Source organism: Semicossyphus pulcher, unplaced genomic scaffold (assembly GCF_022749685.1).
Source record: "Semicossyphus pulcher isolate SPU_LCO1_2020_fin unplaced genomic scaffold, fSemPul1.0.p SCAF_19, whole genome shotgun sequence".
In the NCBI taxonomy this organism is placed as follows: domain Eukaryota; kingdom Metazoa; phylum Chordata; class Actinopteri; order Labriformes; family Labridae; genus Semicossyphus; species Semicossyphus pulcher.
The window spans coordinates 3,337,294-3,356,023 of NW_027211692.1; the positions used below are offsets into that span (position 1 = coordinate 3,337,294).

At 45.9% G+C, this 18,730-nt stretch overlaps 1 protein-coding gene across 2 annotated transcripts in view; it reads left to right on the forward strand.

Annotated features, from left to right (window-relative positions):
* actn4 (actinin, alpha 4) overlaps window positions 1-18,730 on the forward strand; it is a 56,807-nt gene that overhangs the window by 16,444 nt on the left and 21,633 nt on the right. The window lies entirely within an intron of this gene.

Sequence of the window (18,730 nt, forward strand, 5' to 3'; positions counted from 1 at the left end):
ACACACACACACACACCACACCACACCACACCACACACACACACACACACACACACACACACACACACACACACACACACACACACACACACACACACACACACACACACACACACACACACACTCACACACACACACACACACTTAGCCCTCTGTGTTTCTGTCTATTTCACTCGAACATATTCGGCTCTTTTTTTTTCATGATTCACTCATTAAATACTTTCTTTGTGTCTGCAGAAAGTATTCGTGCTTCCTCCTCTGGTTCTCTCTCTCAGGTGTGTGTGTGTGTGTGTGTGTGTGTGTGTGTGTGTGCATACATGAATGTTATCATTGTGTTTTTTATGTGATAGGCACATAAGAGACAAAAACTCCTGTCTTAGTGGGAATGCCGGGAATGAAGATTTATAGCTGTTGAAGAGTCGTGCCTCTCATTCCTCCATGCACAGATTTCACTCAGACCGGCTGTGTTTCTTCACACTAACTGTTTCTCCTCCTTTCATTTTCCTTTCTTTCCTGCTCTCCTCCTCGTTGGTCTGAAATGTCGACCCGCTGTGACCTTGGCTGTGAAACTTCAGCTGTACATGATTGTAGAGGACAGAGCGGTAGATGAGGCGATGCTGCCAGCTGAGCACGTTTTGACTCACGTCTCTGGTGTGCAGACACGTCTTCTCTCTCTTAATGATTAAAATAAACCAGCGCTGAGTCGCTCAGGCCTTGTCACTAAGTTTAGCACTAAGATGTTCTATCTATAAAGGTGTTTACTCACACAATAGCGGACACATTCACACGCTGGAGCAGAGAAGTGCCTCTGTGTGCCTGTAAGATGAAGATTAAATCTGTTGTACATTTATTGGTTTAAATTTCAGAAGAAACAGTTTCGTTTCCCTAAAAAACAGCGTCCTAGATGACCCAGAATAAGAAGTTCCGCTCTCCCACACTTTGCACCGAACAACAATTACTTCTGTTTTCTGACCAATAACTTCCTCTAACAGGCTTCAGCTGCTTTCAGATGGTTTTCATCACTCGCTGTTACAAATAGACTCAGTGTGAGCGCTGTGGTGAAGAAACAATTCTCTTAAAAACCAGCGTTGGTTTCCCAAACAAGGCTGCAGCTTTATAACACACTTACTAAAATGATAATGAAGGCAGTCCTGCAGAGAAAAGGATACAGAGTTGGAAACAATCTTGGTCTCCTCAAGATGGTACGCGTCACAAATCACACAGGAAGCAGTAACTGTGCTGCAGACGATATTGATAACATGCAGTGATCAATAAGGAGAACAGATGCAAACAGGAGCCCTGGTAGTTTCTGTTTACACTTTATATCATGAACACAGCTCACATTTAATTGGTCATAATGACACAATGATTGGCACGGCTTCCTCTTTTAAATATCAAGCTTGTTGGATGGGACCCAACGCATCATTATCATTTATCACACTGGAATAAATACCACTCGTCCCAGCATCACATAAAGAGCAGTAATCAGATCTCCTGACCTGAGAGCTTTCATACAGTGTCAATGAAAGATGTGATGTGTGCATCAGCCAGACAGCTGAGCGAGACCACCGTGTGTTTGTGTGCCGGCCTCGTCGTCTCTAAAGGTCCCGATGAGCAGTGACGGCTGTTTCATCCGTCAGCACATGCTTTAACTCTGATTCACCGTCCTTCTTGTCATCGTCATTCACAACTATCATCACAATAGTTGGCACACAATGGTTCAGCCGGTGTTACTCACACATTAATACAAAGGTCCCAACACTGCAACACTTTGTCTTGCACCTGCACACCCCTCGCATGTCGGTGAATCATGAAGTTTCTGCAACATGAATCTGAGTTCACTTTAATGTTATCCTCCAGGTCAGTTCATCGCAGGGTAAGGCTGATACTTTTATCCAGACTAACTTGATGAGGTCTTGTGGGGTCATTGTGTAGCTTCAGAATCACATGACAGGTTTGTACCTGTCGTTACGCTGCAGCTTGTCAAGGTCAGCCTGCAGATGTGTCTCCCTCAGCACACACACTGCTGGCAGGAGCCTCGTCCATCCTTGTACACGCTGTGCAAAGTGTTTCTCAGTCTTGAAATAAAAGCACTCTTGTGGTGCACAGATAACACCAGATGAACAGTAATGTGAATGCTACAGTTTCCCAAAGTGCTCTGTATTGTATCGGCTCATGTCACTTTCACAAGCAGTTTTATTCCATCTCAAACTTCTCAAACGACCACATTATGTATTGCATTAACATATTTGTGGCGTCAGTCTGGTGCTCTGGTCGTATTCTTGCGCTGGAAAACCTCTAATGCTGTAAATACCACCAGCGCTGGCATCACAGTCAGTTTGGCGTCAAAACAACAGAGCGCTCTCTACCAGGGTGGTGGAGCGAGTCCGTTTCCTCCTGCCTCCACTGATCAACAACAGAACCGCAGAACTGTCGCGCAGCTCTGGAAAGATTCAGCCAGCGGTTTTAATAAAAGGCCGACACAAACAGCTGACGCTTCGCCCTGCCAGCCGCTATCAGGCCTGCCAAGCTCCTGATTAGGACTGTTAAAAAAGCGCACACACATACACAGGAGTGTGTGTGTGTGTTTGTAATGATAATAATGACCTCAGCTCATTCAGTGATTGCAGAGCTCTGCTTTAGCAGCGGTAGGTCAGGACGATGAAAGTGGGGGAGCATGGCGCTGGCTACTGTTGGCTCCGACGGCCTGCTGGAAATGTGTGATGTATAACTGAGAGGACGAACGGTTACGACACAACACGGCACGAGTTAACTCCTGGAGGTCGAAGGAGACGTTTGTGTTAAACAGTCACAGGCCTGTTTGTGTCCGCTCACTGTTTCTCTGCTCTCTGTTGACTTCATGAAAATGTAACTTGTGGCCGCGGCGGCAAGTCTTCTCAATCATCATCTCAAGGTCGTCACAAAACAGTGTTACGCCTCACGACTCCAGAGCGGTCTCAGTAATCCTTCGGTAGCCGTCACTTGAAACCACTTTAATTAAAGCAAACGGTAACACATGCAACACAAAATAATAATAAAAAAGATCTATATATAATTGCATTATGGGTAAGGGTTACATGAATGAATGTGAAGGACCCAGCGACCAGTGACAAACTGCTTTTTTGAGGGACCTGAAGGTGTGAGAACTCTGGTACTGGTATCACTGGCACTCTGTATTCCAGGACTTGAGGTCGGACGCTAACAGAGAGGAACATAAACATCAGTGCAAAACTAACTCACATATTTATGGATGCACTGCATCATATTTTAAGTACTCACAGTGAATGGTGACTAAAATGGCCGCCATGTTTTCAGTTTTAGCCTAAAGCTGCTGCCTGCCTACCATCTTATAAGCCGATGTTTCCTGCTGACAAGCGTCGGCTCTAACACCTGTGTTCTCCTGTGATTCTACATGTGCCCTGAGAAACTGGACTTTTTGTTCTTTATCTTTTTGTCTGTACACAAAAGCAGCCTGTGTACGGGGAGGCAGAGAGACAGGCCGAGCTGTAGGGCAGCTTCCAGGTGTTAGCCCTGACCCTGGCTTTCTCCTCAGGCATTAGTCTCAGCCAAACCAGGCGTCTGAATCGGATCCTAAACTGGATTACAAAGAGTCTGGGTCAGAACAGAGCCTGGGTTTTTGTATTTGTGGCTGAGCCTCAAATGACAGTTTGAGGGTTCAGACCTGGTTTTAGGCTTCAGGTTAGAATCAGGTCGTGGTTAGGGTTAGTGTCTCATCACAAACATGTCAGTGATGGTCCTCGTGTGTGTGTGTGTGTGTGTGTGTGTGTGTGTGTGTGTGTGTGTGTGTGTGTGTGTGTGTGTGTGTGTGTGTGTGTGTGTGTGTGCGTGTGTGCGTGTGTGCGTGTGTGCGTGTGTGCGTGTGTGCGTGCGTGCGTGCGTGCGTGCGTGCGTGCGTGCGTGCGTGCGTGCGTGCGTGCGTGCGTGCGTGCGTGCGTGCGTGTGTGTGTGTGTGTGTGTGTGTTCACAAGAGCATCAGTCTTGCTAATCGTGTGTTGGTGGGGAAATGACAGTTTGGTTGAGTCATTCAGTCTCAGATCGTGTGAAACAGTTGAGCCTTGATTGTAAAATAATGCGTCAGTCATTGCAACACCTGCACTTGTTCTCTGAAACGCTCCATCACTCAGCCTTCCTGTGCGCCTCAGGTGGGGCTTCTGTAAGTGTGTGTTCAGTAAGAGGAGGAGTCTGTGAAGTGTTTTTATTACGTCTTTATCTTCAGCACTTTCTGCTTTGACAAGTTTCATTCTTGTTCTGAGATGACGTAAAGTTCCATGATGAATTTCAGTCAAAGATATTTGTGTTAACGTTTGCTGCATCTTTTGACATGAGCTGGTGTGAGCAGTCAGCAGTTTGTTCATGACTGACCACACTGAGACCTTCATGCACAGGGCGTTTAAACTGGACAGCACTAATCTAACAATGAACTGTGATAAAGCCGACCTCTCCCCTGTGGCTCAGAGTGAGACTCAGAGAGTATATTCAGCTCTCTGTTTGTTGAACGCAGCCCCGCCACCTCTCACCTGCGGTTACAAACACCTCCTTTTTAGCTGACCTCATTCAGCTTCTGCTTGAGTCAGCCTGGTTATCTGAATCATCACAGTGCAGCAGATTTTACTGACTTCCTGTTGCACTTTCCTCTCTGAGTCCACCGTCTCACGGTGACGTGTGATTGGACGGGAGGCCGTAAAGCTTCAAATCCACTTTACAAGTTTGCTCAGCGGTTAATGTTTGACGTCTCGTTCAGTGCATTCCTGGAGAATGAACATGGACATCCTCCGCCCACACTGCTTCCTGTGCTGGGCCTCTAAAGGCAGGAAGTGGAGAGGCTGGCTGCTGATTGGCTGAGGAGGAAAAGAAGTGATGGTGTGATACGAGAGAAACAGACACACACAAATGGAGGGAAGCACATGCTGACTCCCTGTTCTGTGAATTTGATTGTCGTTTTCCTCTGGTTGTTCTTTGAGACGATCTGACACGTCTCCTCCTCTGAGCTGCTCTCACACTTTGTCTCTGTGTGTGTTTGTCGTCACATGACACTTTTTGTTCTTGGATGAGAAGGAAAGGCAGAACATTTTGTCAAAATAATAAACTTAAGTGACTATTGATTAGAAAAGGCGGTCAAGATCCAACCCACTGACCTTTGACCCAGCTGACTTAAATGATAGAAGAAAACCTACCTGTTTCCGTAGTTAGTTGTCCAGCTGAGTATTGTGCAAAGTCTCTTACATTAATTGATGACTTAATAAAGTGCAACCAAACTAAATGTTCAACAAAAACAAATCATCCTAAATTATTAATTTGAAAGAGTTTAAAACTCAACAACTTTGCTGATGGGCGCTGGATTAGCTTAGCGGTTAAATCACGCGGCCCATGTACAGAGGCGTCAGTCCTCCATGCAGAGGCCCCAAGCTTCGCTGTGTCATCCCCACTTTCTGTTCCCCTGTTTCCATCACTATCCACTGTCCTGTCTCTTTTCATAAAGGCAGAAAAAGACCAAAAAATAGACTAAAAAACACACAAAAACAACTCTTCATCAGGACTGTGCGGTCCTTGTTTCATCAGCTTTGATTGACAGCAGACTGGCGGCTGAAGCAAAGATCCCTCTGCTCATTTAAAATGTCAAATGTTTTAAAATCCTTGTTAGCACAGGGAAGATAATAACATTTAATGATCACTTCAAACTAATGAGAAGAAAAGACAAAAGCACCAACACAGATTTCTGTCGTATGATTTGACTTGACATCCTGTAAACTCCTCCCCTCACACTCCAAACTGTAAAGCATGGAAAGCTCAGCTGGCTTCATTTTAAAGAATATTTTGTGAGGCATTTTTTTGTTTTATTTGTCGATCAGAAGAGAGAGAGACGTGGGCATGACATGCAGCAAAGGTGGCTGGTTGGGATTAAATTGACTAGCTTTGCTGCTGTATGTGCCAGCTGTCACAAACCCAGACTCTCCCCTCTGGCCTTCCAGTGGGCCGGTGTGTTTGTTTTATCTACTCAAAGGAACCACTTTAATGTCCTTTAGTCAAGTGTCTGAAGATGTAGTTCTTCTGAAACACTTCTTCTATGAGGAGGAATAAGATACAACCTCCTCTTGAGGTGATTTATCTTTTTCTAAACTACACAAACACCATGTTGATAAAAGTAGGAGAGAAGGAGCTGAGATGAGGGTGGAGAGAGGAAGGCGATGAAGTAGGTGAGAGGAGGAGAGAGTGAAGATGAACATAAAGGGAGTCGGAGGGAGGAAGAACATCGCTGACATTCCTGACGTGTCTGTCATGTTCAGCAGGGTTGACACTCGTTCATCTGCCGTCACTGCTCTCTTCATTGTCTCCCTCTCCTCCCCCTCCTGACTGTACCTTCTCCTGTCGCCCTGTCGCTGCTCGGCAGATGACAAATCTGATCAGAAATGTTTGCGGTTTGTTTCGCCAGCTGAAGTGGGCGGAGTCTCCAACATAAGACAACACAGAGAGAGCCAGAGAGTCGAGACAACAGAAACCCTTTTGATTTGTCTGTGGCATCCTCGCAACAATAGATGCATTATTCGGAGAGAGGGAATCATCTGGAACGTTCTCATCCATGACATTGCCACACATGTAAATCTGTGTTTCTAATTAAGCTGCATGTGTCGTGCTTTTGTTTGCATTTAGATCATAAAACCTTTTTGTATCTGCTGTGAACATCCAGTGTTTGCTGGGACTCTTCTTCTTCTGCCTTCCTCCCTGGTGGAGGAACTGACCCTGTTCTGGGTCTGAGATCAAAGAACACATCTTGGAGCGTCTCCCCCCTTTTCTTAGTCGCCTCTCTTCACCTCGTTTAATCTCAGGAAGAGTCACAGTGTCTCATTCAACCTCTCTTTAACCCTCCGCCTCCTGCACAGAGCTGTGACTGAAGTCAGAGACAAGAACACGTTCATCACAACAAACAGAGAGTCGTGTGCTGCTTCAGCTCCTCCCCTCTGCTCCTCTTATTCTGGGTGAACTTTTTAAAGCACATTGTGGACACGCGTCAGGGTTTAGATGTGATACAGCCGATAATAAATGCCATTTAACCTTCTGTGAACAAACTACACAGCTTTAATGTCGGATTGATATCTGAGACTTTGAATTATCACATAAAACACTGATGCCATCTCTTCCCAGAGCTGCGGCTTGGATTTGTCCTCGCTGACTCTGCCAGCTTATCGCTTCACACCGCTCACCTTTTAAGGAGGAGGGATTTTCTTACATGTGGTCCTTTAAGAACCAGAGCGATCACACATACTTGAGAGGATTAATATTTGTAATCTGAGGGTGGATTCTTAAGCCCAAAGTCTTGTCTGTGAAGAAGTAAAGTAGAATGAACAGTTCAAGTGTTCGCTTCACCTGAAAGACAAATCCATAAAATAGAGATGTTTTTGTCGAGCTCAGTGTCACACACGCGAACTGAAGGGGACGACAAAGTCCTTCAGCACCTGATTAAATAAGAGGAAATGATCTACGAAGAAGCTTTTCAAATGGTCTTTTAGTGGAATATAACTGCAGTGTATTGAGAAATGAACACAGGGCTTTGGCGGTGGACAGTGTCAACACACTGTTCAGTTACGTAACCGAGCAATGTGCCCAAAAGTCAGCAGCAGTTTTTATTGACACACAGCAGGATGACACGACCTCATATGATGCTGAGATATGAAGTCAGGAGGTCAGAGGTTGAGGAAAAGGCTTTTAGTTTAACCATAGCCTGTATCGAAGAATCTGTTTCTCATGTTTCTCACTGTGCTGACGCTTCTGTGCCAAATACAATCGTCCACACTTCCTGCTTTGAGCTTCTTGAATGCTGCCCAGAATTCAAGTCTCTAAATAATGTGACGTCACTGATCTGACAGAGATGCAGTCATAAGTGAGTTTAGGTTAGGAGGACAGGTTGTGTTGTCGGCAGCAGGTCAGTTAACAGGGCTGTGCACGACTCTATCAGTGACCTCATGGGTCATCATGGAGCCGCTGCATTTAAAAACCCCAGAAGGTTTCCCCCAAAATGTTCTGCTAACAGAGTCAAATAAAACAAACAGACAACATGACGGCAGACGTTCCTCCTGAACACGAGCATGCTGGGAAATGTGAAGAATTACACGCCCCGTAAAACGTTTAACCGTGCTTATGTGCACGACTATTATTATTACATTAGTGTTGTTTATTTACTCCTGTCACATTTCTCCTGCCAGTGTGTTTAACAGTACTGATGCTCTTTTGTAAGGAGTCCTTGATGATCCCTAAATAGCTTGTATACACACACACACACACACACACACACACACACACACACACACACACACACACACACACACACACACACACACACACACACACAGTGTAACAGGCCTCTGTCAGCGCGGTGCAATCCGACCCCTGGCCGGACTCTTTGAGCACAAAGACAGGAAGAGGCATAAATAAATGAACAAATAACCACTCTGCTTGACACCAAACCCCCTCCCCTCCTTCCTCCCTCCTCCCTTCCTTATTTCCTCTCTCCCCTCCTTCCTCTTCTTTACGTCTCCTCTCATAAAACGCTCTGATCACTAACAGCCACCAGGAAGCTGCTGCTCAGTTCGGACTTTGGCTGACAAGATGTCTAAAAACACTTGAGTCATTGGGGCAGATATTTTTGGGTCCTGTTGTCTGAGTCTTCCTCTCTCGTCTCCTCTTCCTCGTTTCCTCTGCAGGTTGTTGGTTCAACCTTTAATATTTCCAGGAGAGGAGGAGGACTGAAGACATCCTTCTCTTCATGTTTCACAGCTCTGTTAATTTTTAAACCTCCCCAGCTTCCATCTTTCATCTCAACAAAAAACTTCTTATCCACATTAATCCGTCTTTGATCCGTCACTTACCCTCCTCCAGTGCTGAGCAAAGTTTCAGACGTGATTAGGTACTTAAAGTTCTAATCTTGTAGATTATCTGTTAATTAAATGTCTGTTAATTCACCATCGTTGGCAGAATTAATTAACACAGTGGTGACTGAGCCAAAGACATGAGGACATTTACTGTGTTCTTTAGTGTACAACCTGCAAGAATCACAAGCGGCGTCCGTCAGCAGTGATTGGAAAATAAAGCAAAGTATAAGAGCATGAACAGCATGAACAGATGTTTCTGTGATTTAATGGAGTAGACTGTGAGGACGCAGACGTACCCACATCACGATGCACATTTGTCCGTCAGCTAGTCGAGACGTGCAACAACTTTGAAAAGGTTTGTTTTCTGAGCGTTTCTGAATCTCAGGACATCAAGAGGATCTCAACACTGAAGGAAGCAACGCGCACATTTCTCACCTGCTGAAACAAATACAACAGCCAGTCAACAAAAGTTAACTTCTTTGTGTAGTTGTGGCATCTCACTCCTGTGACTTGTGGAAGTTCACATCTATGTGCGTCTCTTGGCCGAGTTTGTATGAAACCGGCCGACCTGAAACATTCGCTTCTCTTCTGGTCTCATCACACCTTTTGTGTTCTCTCCTCGAAGAACTCGTCTTCTTACTTCTGAGCTTTTTGTTCTCGAAGCATTTTTACATTTCACACTTCATTTCTCACTAATGTTCTCCAACAACTCTTTTTAAGTGTTTGTTGTCTTTTCTTGTCGTCTTCCTCTTTCCCACATTCATCACTTTCCCACTCCTTCTCTCCTCCTCCTCCTTCCTCTCCTCTTCATCCCCTGGCTTCCTCTCTTCCTCCCCCCCTTGCATTTCCTCTCCCCTCCCCTCCTGCCCTCCTCTCCTTAATCCTCCCTTTCCTTTGTTTCTGTTAGCTGCTATATGGAGGCTCCCCCAGAGAGCGGGTGTCTGGCTGAACGCAGTCGATGGAGCTCGTTGAAAACAGTCTGTGTTAAGCTGTTGACTCACATAATGGCATATGTGAGGGGCATTAGGCCAGCCAGCCAGCACACAGCAATTACATGTTTGTCAGCCTCCTCTGGGAGGTGTGTGCGCGCGCTGCGGTGAAAGATTGTCCCCACATTATAGCTCTGCTTTACTGACTACCTGTCAGCACATGCAGCAAGAGGGAGGCTCCCTCCCTCTGTGTGTGTGTGTGTGTGTGCGCGCGCACATGTTAATGATCACCTGTCCCGACTTGAGAGGATAATGAGAGCAGAACAACCTCTGCAGCAGAGCCATGCTTTGTCTTTCTTCTCCTCCTCTTCCTGCTCCCTGCTCTCTCCTCCTCGCTGTCTTTACTCGTGATTATCCGTCCTCTGGTGACCACTCGGGTTTCGGACATGAACATCTTGGCCGGCTTTTCTTCCTCTGTAGCTCCTCTGCTCTTGGCTTTGCCGCAGCATTCCAGTTAATCTTTATCATTCATCATTTCTCAGTCAGAGATGCTGCCAAGTGTGTGTGTTTGGACATTCAAGCTTTCCCAAGACTGCTCGAAAACATTCAAACAGCTGTTCACTCGTTTAGCTGCAGGCTGGTTCTTCCTTCTCAGGCCTTCAATCGTCACACACACACACACACACACACACACACACACACGCACACACACACACACGCACACATGCACTGATGTACCATGAACCCTCCCAGGTCTCACAGACGCCCCTGAGGGACGGTGTCGTGTTCCTGCACTGTGACTTCAGCCCGGTGCAGCAGCAGCAGCTCTACAGTAGCCGGCTGCATATCCAGTTTCACCTCTGTCATATGAACGGGGCTGCGTGGAACCAGACTGCACAGGAATCTATAGTGCAGCTATTTTTCCGTTTCAGTGTGTCTGTGTGTTTTCATTGTGGCTCTAGATTTATTTTTGAGCCCAGGATGGTTGAAAAAGGAGCCGTCATAATGTTTATTTCTAACGTAGAGTTCAGGAGCCTGGACTTCAGAGAGTAGAGCACTGGGTTGCACCGGCTGTGCAGCCTCTTTTAACGTAACTCATATTTTAAGTCCGAGTGATGCCATGTCCTTGTCTACCTTCTTGCTGTTGTTTGGTGATTAACGTTAGCCATCTTTGGTCGTTAGCCTCTTCCTCATGGCGAGCAAAGTGTTAAAAGATAAATGTGCACGAGAGACACAGAATAGACGACAGGAAGAGAAACTTTATTTTTGGTTTATGTGGACTGAACGTCAAAGTATCTAAGATGAACCTCATGTATCTGTGGCGCAACAAACATTAACACAGCTTATTAGATGAGCTAGTTTCTCCTCATGGTTAACTGCAGACTTTACACCCAAAGTTAGAAGAGAACGTGCACGTTGCTGCTGCTGCAGCAGACGGGACTCTGAAACCATGAACTTTAAGATATCGTGGAGCTGAACTGGTAATTTGGTGAGTGACAGCAGAAAGATATGTTTGGTGTAAACGTGCATTGGAGTGGAAGGCCCCTGTGTTACATAATTACTATGTGCCTGTGTTTGTATGTGTTGACATGGGAAAAGGCACTTAAAGTGAGCGTGTCTGCTCTGTATGTTGAAGAATAAAGGGCGACCTGTGTGCTGCAGCGTTTGAAGCTGAACAGTGTGAGACAGTAGTTAGCAGAGCTGCGCTGTCGCACGCCACAGCCCTCTTTTAATTGGCCTGCCTCTAAGAATAGGAGGCCTTGTGTCAGGCCAGGCCAGACTAGTAGCTGAGCTTTATTCACGGGGCCAGGCCAGCATGGTTTTGGCACAGTTTAGTCTGGTACAGCCCAGTCCAGTCTAGTTCTGCTCTGTCCAAGTTCCTTGAGGTTTAACCTCCTCCCAGCAGGTCCTCATATAACTGCTTTAACTAGCAGCAGCACAGATCTGCTCTTTGGTGCAACAACCAGCCATCTGCTGCTGCTTCTGCTCTTTTATCCCCTGACACTGTGCTGTCCCGAGCCCCAGACTCTCATTCATACCTTATTACACCTTGATGTTCAGTACAACTTAGATGACATTGTTGGATTGTCTGATCTGCAAGTAGGGCAGCAAAATGACAAGTTCTTGTTCTATAATTCTCTTATGTAGCTTTTCCTCTTCACAATATGTTCACATTTTCCACTCCAATCAGATTTGCAGGGTTATTGATGCCTAGTTCAAAGATTAGATCTGCAGCAGAAGCACGATGTGGAGGAACAACACGGCCGCCTGATTCATTCAAACCACAGTCTCCGAAGGTGCAGATTATCGCTCTGCAGAGTTTTCACAAAAAGCAGATGAGATGAGAAGATGTTGCTTCAGCAGCTTCATCACATTGTAGCATCTCGGTGCAGCGCTGAGATACGGAACAGTTAATTACATCTGGATGAACTGCAAATCTGGACGGTGTGAAGAGCGCGTTCTGCAGCTTTTCTGTAGGTTTGTGTGTTTGTGTGGGTGGACCTGTGACAGCGTGAGAAGTGCTGAGATTAAAAACATGAATCACAGTGAAAGAGGCCTGAATTAGATAAGATGTGTGACTGTTTGTCTGACTGTCACATATTATATTTCAACATTTCTCCGGCATATTTTCAAATTATTGTACAAAATGTAGAAGTGGGAAGGCGTGTGTTTGAAATCTGTGTGTGTCAGTGAAAGAGCGAGTGTTGATGTGCACAGAGACGAGCTGCCACACAAACAACAGCCTGTCAGAGTGCACAGTAGCTTTGAGGATGAGCTCATCAGTGTCAGCCAGAAAAAGGGTGTGTGTGGCGCGGAAAACGCATGCACACACACGCACACACACCGCTGACGTGATGCAGAGAAATGTTCGGCAGTTGAGCAATAACATTGTGTTCAACCTGAATCATTGTTCCCAGGTGTAGAGGACACACCCGTGTGTGTGTGTGTGTGTGTGTGTGTGTGTGTGTGGACTCTTACGTACAATTAAGGCAGAAAATTGCACATACATTGATGAACTGGGTGTGAGGGTAATTGGTGTGTATGTAAACTGTAAGTGTATTACCAGAGAGCTATACAGCGATATGATAGGTGTGTGTGTGTGTGTGTGTGTGTGTGTGTGTAGGTGGTAAGATGACATTTGTGTCCCTTGAGCACATTCCTGTGCAAGGAGTGGTGTGTGTGTGTGTGTGTGTGCGTGCGCGTGTGTGTTAGAGGAAGAAAAAGGTGTAAAGACAGACAGAATAAGTCGATACAACTTGATGTTTTTCGCTCTGTGTGTTCACGGTTATATTTATCGTGTGGTGTGGTGTCAGAGGGCCGGGGGAACATGTGATGTCATGATTGTCCTGGCAGGAAAAAATTGTGATTCACAATATTCTCAGTGATGACGTGGCTAAGAGCCAACTCGCTCACTTTCACTCACTCTGTAATGAATCACCTTTTCCTGTTTCGACCCGTCTGTAGTGTTTAATAATCGTGTTCATGTGTGTATTTGTGTGTGTGTTGTTGCTCGCATGTTTGCATGTGAGAGTTTTAAACTGCTGCTGAGTTTGTCTCTTTCAAACATATGATAACTGTCTGAACCTTGACCTCTGACCCCGTAGACTCAGTTAGAGATGAGAGTTGAAAGACTGTTGAGGTCACTCTGATGACTCCTGCTCATGTATGTAGACTATATGTGTGTTTTAAAGAGAGATCAAACAGCTGACCCCATCAGACCCCATTAGGCGCCTCTCTTCCTCACACGTGCAGCAGTAAAGCAGACAGTTGTATATCTGCCACCGAGCGTAACCACTTCCAGACACGCTCACACGTTCTGCAGGACAACAAAGGTTCCTGCACCCCGAGGACCTGAACCCTCGTCACACACGCCGTGTTCCCCCAATCGGAAAAACACATTAGCATCATGAAGCGAAGACTTTGATGATGATCGATGTGAGAAACGGTAGGAATCGATAAACACTTCCTGTTTGTTCCCTCTGCAGCATCATTTTTCTACACAGTTTCTGTACGTTTTTATTCGGGGGATGAGCTCAGCAGAGTTTGCGTCGCCCTTTGACCCAGGTTATCAAAGCAACAGTTGGCATGTGAAGACTTGCATGTAAAAACACGCCTCTTCCTCTCATCCTGCAACACAAACTGGCTGCACTGCATCTGAGAAATATGTCCCTACACGATGAGGCATTCATATCACAAATAACTGGCTTATGTTAACTAACCTGCAGAATGAACCGTCTGCAGTCTGGATGTGTGTAAATGCCAAAAGCAGCTGTAAACACACCAACATGATCATATTTGAAGGTTAAGCAGTGACCTTAAACAGAGGGATCCGAGCAGTGATGATAACAGGAGGATGTTCTGCACTGTAGCTACAGTTGTGTAATAGATAGCAGAGGATAAGAGCTCCATGCCTAAAACGTAAACCTTCTTAACACTCACATCCAGCTTTGCTCTCCTGCGTCCCACACAGCCTTCAGCTTGTTATCTGTGTCCTCGGCTCAGGTCAGAAATCCTGCAGGCTGAACCATCTGATCTGATGTGTGGAGCCAACACTGAGCGGCAGCTTTAACAGGCTTCACTGGCACTCATCCTGTCTGGTCCATTTACTCGCTGCACGAATTAGGGTCAGTTCACTTTTAATTTGGTCAATCCACAAAGTAGATTACCTTCAGACCATTAAGACTGGGACTTTGTGACATACAGGGTGCTTAAACTAAAGGATATTACAATACAGACTTGCTGTACTGCAACTTGTATTTTAAACTACAGCAGTCAAGCTACCAGACTCCATTGACAAAAACAGGCATTTATCTTGAAGAACGCAGGAGATGCTGCCTTGAATAGTTAGTTTGTTTGTGTTAGCTAGTTTTTTATATTGTTACATTGTGTAACACTCAATGACACAGACCAAGACTCTCTATAGACCAGCAACTTGGTTGTTCTGTACAATAAATTGACTGTTTTTGTCAATGAGTCTGGTGGCTTTGAAAGAGCGACTCTTACACCTCTTTCCCGCCTGACGTGGGTTTTTCAGACCCGTTTATAGAAGCAGATTGTCTCTTTTCCCATTGCCAGTGAAGTATCCTCCTTTCGGTCTCTTTTCTGCTGCGTCACTGTCTGATGTCACAAACGCGGCGGAGACAGGGTTAGTAAACAGTGAAGATGAAGGTGTAAATTTGGAACGATGTTCGAGCGCTGCTAGGACGGAGACGGGCGGAAAGGGGGCGGAGATTAGCGGGTCGACATAGGTTAAGTGTTCCCATCAATGCTGATCGGAGCCGAGACGTTAATTACCCGGGTCTACTGCAGAGTCATTTGACCCGGTCTGAGTGCTGATTGTAGCCTTTCCCACTAAGCAACAAAGCCAGGTGTTAGCGGGTTTTCTGACCCCTGGAAAGAGGGCTTTAGATTCTCTTTCCTGGTTTAAAAAATATATCTTACCTTAACAATAAAAGTTTTTCTCTGTAACAGAGTCTCATAATGTTGTCAGACACTTGGAACAGTCCAGTGTAACTGGACGAAGTTTGATCTGATGTATTTGCCCCAAACGATCATGTAGCATCCCTTACAGCCTGTTTCTCTGCTGCTGGATGAAACGATAAACTGAAGCAATCATCAAACTTTTTTCTACATATTTGTCATTATGACCAGGAAACATGTCAAAGGCCATGTTCAAAACACCAGAACAAAACTCAAGATATCAAGTGGAAGAAACTTTAATTCCAACTTTAGTGGAAAATGTGACCTAACGTGCCTGAGATCACGTGATGTCCAGTCAAAGGTAAATCAGTGTCACATATTTGTGAGCTGATGTGAGGGACGAGATGAAATGCAGCCCGATGAGGAAGTGTGAGAGAAAATGTTGAAGTAGAATAGTTTCCCAGGCTGTCTTTGTTCAGTGTCCAGTCAGCGTGTTTCCGTCTCTGTCTCGGCTTTATTATGTGTGTGTGCGTGTCTGTGCCAGTCAGCAGCACCACACCTTGTTGGCCTTGAATGACAGAAGGCAGTCAGAGGCATGCTAAGTTTCCCCCACACAAGAAGATAACTGAACAGGTCACATCAGAGCAGAAGTTTCTTTTACTTCCTTGATGTCACAGATTTCAAAACGACCTGATGGACGCTCCTCTGCGTGTCGCTCCTCTGCGTGTCGCTCCTCTGCGTGTCGCTCCTCTGCGTGACGCTCCTCTGCGTGACGCTCCTCTGCGTGACGCTCCTCTGCGTGACGCTCCTCTCTCTGCTGCTCACGGTGCTCCATCCGCCTCAGACGATGAAGGCCGGCTGAAGTGATCAAGACACAGAGAGGCTAACAGTGTGAGGGTCTGACCTCTGACCCCACAGTGAGGGGATGAAAGGGTGTCAGCTTTGTGATCTGTAGCGTGTTGTGTGGAACAGATCGTAACGTCCCCGGGCTCTCTGCAGGTCTCAGCCTGTAGCTGTTTGTGTTTGACGCTGCTCTGCTCGGCACCACTCCCAGCAGCAGCCGTCCTGCTTAGAGCTGCTCTCTGATGCACATTCCTCTTTACATATGAACCTTGTTGTGCCTCACTTTGCTGCACTGACTGAGATGACCGTTTTGAAGTCAAAGGGCCGTCATATCGGGAGAAATAATCTGTTGAAAGCCTTTGCACCTTCTTGTTTTGGAGTAATGACGTGAAACTTTTAGGACTTTGTTTGAATCAGAGAAAGCTGAAAGACGATTATTGATAGGTTGTTTGTTGTTCACAAACATCACATTGTTTATTTAATATGTGCTGATGTTTGACTGAGTTGCAGTTTGAATCAGTGATGGAGCAGCTTCACCCTGATTGTCCTCTCTGTGCTAAACTGAGCTGGAACTTCCTGTCATTGCCGTGCCACTTCCTGCTGCATTGTTGTCAACCCTGTGTGTGTGTGTGTGTGTGTGTGTGTGTGTGTGTGTGTGTGTGTGTGTGTGTGTGTGTGTGTGTGTGTGTGTGTGTGTGTGTGTGTGTGTGTGTGTGTGTGTGTGTGTGTGTGTGTGTGTGTGTGTGTGTGTGTGTGTGTGTGTGGTAGAGGGGACATTATCTCTCCACTCTCCCCCTCCTGCCCCCCTAACTTTGTCTGTTTGTTTATGTGAAATGTATCTCCCCCTCCTCCCTCTCCTCCCCCTCCTCCCACCTCTCTGTCCGCTCAGTGTGGGTCCTGGTCCGGTCTCAGAGAGGGACCCTCTCTCTATATATATGTATCATTGTGTGTATGTGTGTGTTGGGGGAGCTGGGGGCTGGTATGGGGCGGTCTGGGGGAGGGTCACAGAGCGAGAGTGGGCTGAGGGGAGAGTACAGGGGGCTGAAGGGTGCTATTATCCAGCAGGCTCAATGGGCGCTTTGTGCCGGTGGCCACAGTGGGCCGGTGGGGAGAGGGGCAGGGCAGCGAGCAGCACCCTGTCATAATGTTGTTCAACACAGAGCAGGAGGAACGAGACAAAGAGGAGGTGTGATGGATGGATGATCATTCAGCGTCAACAGTGACATTTTCCTTTGAGTCTCAGTTCATGTTGGATTTGATGAACGTGTCCTGAATCCCCAGCACATAAAATAAATGCTTGATTACCTTTGATAAAATGTTCAGTCTGTGAAAGGCCAGAAAATCTCTATTTTCCATCCAAAAGTCAAAAGCTGAGTCTGAATGTGTGCCCTCTGGACTCGCACACTTTAGGCTCATGATCTTTGACGTTAAAGTCTGCAGAGTAAGACACTGCATGACGACGAGCAGCCGATGGACGGGCCTGAAAACATGATGCATGTTTAATTCTAAAGCTGCTGCTTCTACACAATGTGTGTGAAGATGATTGAATCCTGTATCTGATGCCAAATGAAACAATGTTTTAATCAAAGTTATTTTAGATTTTTAGTCAGCACCTAGAAACACTAGAACATCATGTCCAAGCTGCAAGGAATTTTGGGTGATTAAACAGTCAAAATCAGGCGATGTTTGCACCTAAAGGGGGAGGCTGCAGGAAGTCAGATTAAAGCCTCTTGAGACATGAATGAATTGTGGGTTTGACGGCCCTCGGCACACACAGACTTCTGGGAACACGCCCACAAAGTCGACCGTTGTACTCTGCACATTTTGATCCAGTCAAACATGTTTAATGTGCAAAAACGTACAACTGAGGGAATCAGGAAATGTTTCTCCTCCTGCCTTCTCATAGTGAACACTCCCTCTTAAGCTATGTGCAGTTATGTTGGTTGAAACCCTCTCAGAGATCCCTCATTGGTGTAAATCATCACGAGAGCTTTAAGAAGAGGAAGCTTTCAGGAGTGATTCTTCTGATGGACACCGTGACATTTAAAAGATGCCACTTCTCAGAGTCGGAGCCCGAGCACCAGGCAGGCAGGCAGACTCTGAACGTGTATTTTTGGTCGCCTGGCATTTTTACGCTCTTCCCCTAAATTATGTAACAAGCCAGAAAAAAGCATTGAAGTGTTTTGACACGTTGATTGATGATGTGCCATAGCTGAGATTTTTGCACAGTGGCGTGACAAAGCTTCTCCACAGTCCCGTGCCTACCTCAGTGCCACGAGCTGCTTCACAATAAAATGATTGGAAACACATTTGTGAAGAATGCTGGCTAACCAGAAGCACAAAAACACAGACTCCAGGCAGCTATAGATGTGTGTGATTCGTGCTGGTGTGTGTGTGTGTGTGTGTGTGTGTGTGTGTGTGTGTGTGTGTGTAATAAAATATCCTGATGGCAAACCAAATCACAATCATCACAGATGTTTGAACTCCACAGGATCAATGGCTGTGCTTCTTATGTGACTCTGGAGGCTTCAGACAGACATGATTTAGTTTTATCTTTTAAAGTGGGCCTGAGCCAAAGAAGAGGAGGATTTATTTACAGTTTCTGTTCCCAGTTAAACGATTTCATGTGTCGCCACAATGTGACGAAAGCTA